This window comes from Ammodytes marinus (assembly GCF_949987685.1).
Source record: "Ammodytes marinus genome assembly, chromosome: 20".
NCBI lineage: Eukaryota > Metazoa > Chordata > Actinopteri > Uranoscopiformes > Ammodytidae > Ammodytes > Ammodytes marinus.
The window spans coordinates 21,513,174-21,519,173 of NC_137224.1; positions in this window are offsets into that span (position 1 = coordinate 21,513,174).

Sequence of the window (6,000 nt, forward strand, 5' to 3'; positions counted from 1 at the left end):
AGATTAACGGCGATATTTTTTTTATCGCCGATAAGAGTCTAGCGTTAACGCGCACGTTAACGCCGTTATCGGCCCACCACTAGTTTTTATCTGTGATTTTTACTCACAAATATGTGTTGTGATGGAAATGACATTGTGTGATGGAAAAGACAGAATGTGACGTAAATGACATATGACAATCAGCTTTGTTGAATAATGTTCACTTTTATTTACTGACACAAAATAACAATAACAATATCTAAACTTAAACCATGTACATGAATTCATAAGGTAGCCTAAAACATTTAAAATTGACCTCTGTGTGCTGCAACAAGAACACTGCAAACTTCCTCTAACATAAGATTTGCCACAACTGTGATACCATTCTTACACAATCCTTCTCAGCAAATGGAGTTTCCTCAGTTGTCATGGAATAGACTAGCCTGGCTCCGCCTGCCCGCCTACTTCCGGCCAAATTTCATTTTCCCTTCAGTAGTCAGTCTGGGTGTACAGCGCATTTCCCAGATTCTCCGGAGAATCTACAATCGTCCAATCAGCGAACAGAGCGAGTGGCTGAGAACGCTCCAGTTTCAGTTGAATGCTGCGTTCCTTTATACTCGGAAGAAGGAGATTTCCGACTTGGTAGTTCCGAGTTCCGACCTGTCTGTGTTCCAGTGCATCTGCTCGCGAAAGTATGGACGCCTAAAACCTTTCTCGTCCAAATAACTAAACGTTAGGCTCTAACAAGTTACTGTTGCCAGGTACCGGTAGATTCATGGACTACAATATGTAGTGAAGTCGGAAATTTCCGAGTTCCCTGTCCAACTGGAAGGAAAAGCCGGCTCATGACACGTGATGACCAAACGTGATGCGATTGGTTGGTTAATCCAGAGTGGCACTGGGCAGATCCAATAGTTTTAAACTTCGACAGACACCCGCCTCCAAGTGAGTGAACGTTTGCCAATTACAGCACTTCCAGACCTTCTGTACAAAAGAAATGAAGTACGATGGTCTGGTTGGACCAGGCTAGGAATAGACAACAATAGTCATGGAATAGACAACAATAGTCATGGAATAGACAACTTGAATGTTCATTCAAACTCAAACTTTTAGTAAACGTGGATAATAAAATAACCCTTCAAGTGCTCAGAAAATTTGAAACTTGAACATCTCTCTCTCTCTCTCCACTCCTCTGTCTCTTCTCCTCTCTCTTTCCTATCCTTCATTGTCCAGAAAACCATCCACATGAATTCATAAGGTAGCCTATAACATTTAAAATTGACCTCTGTGTGCTGCAACAAGAACACTGCAAACTTGCACTGTCCTCTAACATAAGATTTGCCACAATTGTGATACCATTCTTACACAATCCTTCTCAGCAAATGGAGTTTCCTCAGTTGTCATGGAATAGACAACAATTCTCTCTCTCTCTCTCTCAACCTTCATTATCCAGAACACAGCATATTTCCTTCCAAATAGCAGGATCTAGCATCACATGCCTCTTGGTCACTGGTTGGGGCTCTGGGACCAGTTTGAGGACATCATCTTGCCGATACCAGATGGCATCTTCTCTCATTGGCCAGAAAAATCTGTTTTTGCTAATGAAACTCATGGTTTTCACCAAAGCACTGCTGTCAGAGTCAACATCCTGTATGATGCCTGGATATGGATCCCCATCATATTTAACCACACACCATTTTCCAATCAGTCCCTCTGTCACTCCCTCATGAAGGTCTGGAAGGGTGGAAGTGGTAGGTGGGCTTGAGCATGGATTTTCCCAAGGAGTCTTGGTGTCACTTGTTCCTTCCATGTGGACTTTTTGGGGACAAAAACATTGGCAAAGATGGGGCTCAGAGCAAAAGCAGCTTAGAATCCGCCACGCAATTTCACCTGGTCTTGCAGAGACAATCTGCAGGGGCATAATAAAATACATTAAAATTACACCAGTGTTAATTTCGTAGACTAAGACTATGACGAAAAATATTCGTCTACGAACCTTTTTCACGAACGTAAACTAAATAAAAACTAAATAAAAAGGCAGATGTGATGACGAAGACTGAGACTAATTTAACTGACACTATAGTCTACGAATAGGAACTAGACGAAACTGTTAGGGCGGGACGAATGGAGAAGAGATCCAATCAGAACTACTCTTTTTGTGGGACAAGTTGGGAAGAAATCCAATCAGTGCAAAGCAGCGAATTCAACCCTGTGTCGGTGAAAATCGACGGGAGACCGCGCAGGTGTGAGCGGGTGGAGTGAGCCGCTGTGCTGAAAAACTCTGCGGTATGATGGACAAAAATGATAGTCAGGGATATCCTGCCCGTTAACGATGTCTAGGGGAACGGCTAAGTTCCGCGATCTGTTTGTAGTAGCCTAGGCTCTGTCTCGAGTTTGAATACACAGACACAGAGCCATGTGAAACTGCCGCCTCCGTCCGTTAGTTTCTGTTTTTAAGTTACAATCAACTCCGACGCATGGACAGCGTTCAATTAAAACCTCTAATTGTATTATCTAAAAGGCTTTGATGCAAAAGAAGTCCGAACACACACAGCGGCAGCAGTGTTGCTTAAAGGAAGGCGCAGTTGCTCAAATTGATCAGCACCTCAACTGCGTGCTGCTGCTGCTGCCCAAGGGCGGCCTTAACGATCTCGGGGCCCGTTTCAAGACCTAGTGTGGGGCCCCCCACTTTTTTAAAATATTTTCTTTATTTTTTTATAAATAATGCTTGTGCATGCTCCCCGCAAAAAGATTGTGGAATCCAGTTGGTTCATAGACAGATCATGAGATAATGGACCCCCGGGCACAGGCTCTTAAAGCCCCCCCTCCCCCTATCCAGTCCGGTACACTGATTTTATGTGAGATTATTACTAATGAAATAGAATACATGTTGTGTATTACAACCATTAAATCTGTGTCTGTATTGCATATTCAAACCTTAATACCATTCAATGAAGAAAAACACTTAGTCGACGAAGTCCGCTGTAGATTTAGTCAAACTAAAATCTGCTTATATTTAGTAGACTAGACTAGACTAAGACTAAAATATTTTAGATGACTAGAATAGGACTAAGACTAAATGGTGTGATATTCAAAAGACTATGACTAAATCAGAATTTGCTGCCAAAATTAACACTGAATTACACTCTAGGAATTAACCCATACAATGAAAATGTTTTCCACCATCTTTTCAAAAAGTGTATCTGTGTGTTGTGAATTGTGTTTACCTGATGTATCTGCATTGTTCCTTTGATAGTCTGCAGGCCATCAGGAGGGAGACTGTCCATTTCCTCAATCTCCTTCTCGGTGATGTACATCAACTTCACAGTAGATTGCTGCTTTGAGAGTTGCTCATACAGCACCTTTCCATTTGGAATGTCAATGCCATTTGCTACTAGGGAGTCAGCTTGCTGTTTAACTGCTGCGCCAATTCCATCAGCTGGCCCCTTTCCATGTCCTGCTTCAAGGAAATTCCATGTGATCCTTTGAAATCCCATCTGAAATGGGGCTTGACTCAGGAAAAAGAAGTTTTTCTTTGACCTGTACTGTGTGGTTGGCCTATCACTAATGACATGCAGTGTGGTTGCTGTTGGGTTCAGTTCTTTGAGGTATGGGAGCACTCAGTTGAGATGAGCCCAGATAGCAGATGGGTCATGGCGCATTGATGAGCTGATGGAACATACAGACACCACCCCACTTTTGGTGTGAGCAACACCTGTATGGAGACTGGCTTGTTGGTGGGAATCGCCAAAATGAACTGCCTGGATCTCATTGCCATACTTGCACATGAAGTTTTCTGCAAAATCGATTTGCAAGACAATTTCTTCCTCTCCAATGTTTTTTTTCAGGCTTCTCAGTGTGGAATACTGATGTCGTATGTTGTGGATGTGTTTTCCCATCTTTTTTTTTTAGTTTGTCTGAAAAATCCTCTAGCAGTGTCTCTAGAGTCCCATGGACTTTTTCCTTCACTGTGAGGTGAACTTTAAAAGCTTCTTTTGTCCCATCCTTTTTCTTCTTCTCCCTCTCTTCCACCTTGCTCCTCCATTCAAACCACCAGGTTTGCTCTCCTGCATCAAAGGCAGAGGTTTGCAGCTCCTTATCTTTACAGTCAGGGCATTCCCTGTACATGCACTCCTTCGTTACATGTGTGCATGCAACAGACTCCATGAGGTCAAGTTTTTCTCAATTCCGATTTCCTGTTTTGAGTGAGACTTAAAAGGCGTACGATTGAAAAACACAGTTACACCTAGTGGATGTTTTTGGGATAACATACGTAAGCCGAACGGCAGAGATGGCTCAATCAGGTTGAATTAAGTTAAAACATTCTTATCAATAAGATATTGTGACTTAAAATGTGCTCTACCAAACGGTTGAGCAGGCAGTTAAAGGGTTAAAGACCTACTTCACCGGTTGGAATATGAAGGTGTATTGAACTCCTATGTAGTATAAATGTGCAAAAAAAATTGAAATTGGGATCATCCTAGCCTGAGAAAAGGCAGAAAGAGTGTTTTATGGTCTCACTGTCTAACAACGATAACACGGGAAGCCGGTTCTGTCGGCTCCATGGCCTTCGTAGTTTCTCTGCGTCATCGCCACGAAACAGGATGTCGCTGTAATTTCGCTCTGCACTGTCTCATGTGCTCCAAACGTCACCTGCCTGGTAAGAGCCCAGGCCTGAGGACTTTCTCGCATCCGTATCAAGCGCGTCGCGGCAACTTCCACACTTCCGGTGACAGGTATTACTGTGCAGCGTGCTCCGAAGAGGAGGAGACTGCGGCGCGTTCTCTCACGCGGTCGCCCGGAGCGCCGAGGCCGGCGTCCTGCGCGGAGGTGCGAGGGCCCGGTCATCACTGCTCGCAGTTTTAATTGTGATTATTAGTTATCTTTTTTTTTTATCCTTTTGTACTTATTGTACCAAAGAAACGCAATTTTGATTCCTCTGTTTGTCTGGCACGTATTACAGAAATTGACAAAGTTTACTTGACTACTTGACTTGCTTATCCATTGTTTTACCTGAAACAGGTGGTTGCAGACTGTGGATGGAAAACCTGGTCTTAACACAGTTATTAGATATGCTAATGAGGAAGAGAATCCTAGACCCTGACAGCTTCTCTAAAGTTTGTCTAATGATCGATGGTATGGCCATCAGGCGGCAAATCCAATATGATGCACATCACCAAAAGATGATGGAGATGGTGCAGATGATTCTTTTGTGGCAAGCGAGGCCCTGGTTTTCATGGTTGTAGGACTCCAAGGCCACTGGAAGACACCAATAGCCTACTACTTCATCAAACATCTTACACCAGACACTCAAATGGTTCTGCTGCAGCATGCCTTGGAGGCGCTACATGAAAGAGGCATTAAAGTTATCTGTGTTACAATGGATGGACATTTTTCAAATATCAGCATGTGTTCAAAGCTTGGATGTCAAATGAAGCTCAATCCATTGGAGCTACTCAAAAACGTTTTTTACCCATCCATCTTCGGGCGAAAAGGTTTTTGTGCTGATGGACCCATGCCACATGTTAAAATTGTCCAGGAACATGTTGGAGGCATACAGTCCGGTTGGAGCAGTAAAATGGAGCCACATCTCAGGTCTAAATAAAGTCCAGGAGAAGGAGGGTCTGCATGCTGCCAACAGGGTCACGAGCAAGCACATAAACTTTAGCAATCAAAAGATGAAGGTGAAGGCTTACATTCTTCAAGCACTGTGCCTGATTTCAGGCTTGGAAAAGTTTTGAATCATTATTATGTTTAATTCAATAATATATCAATTATATCTAACACTTATCACTTTTCTTTCTAACAGAATGAAAATGTCATTCAGATTCAAGACATAATTGAGAATGAGTTGGAAGTCTTCGAAACCACCTCTAGACGCAAAAGCAAGAAGTCGGTTTCCTCAAAGACATCAAAGTCCTCAAAGACCTCTAAGACTTCAAAGACCTTAGAGAAAAAGGTAGGACAACATTTGGTCCATACGATTAGAATAAGTGTCTCTCCATGTGCTGCTGCAGATAC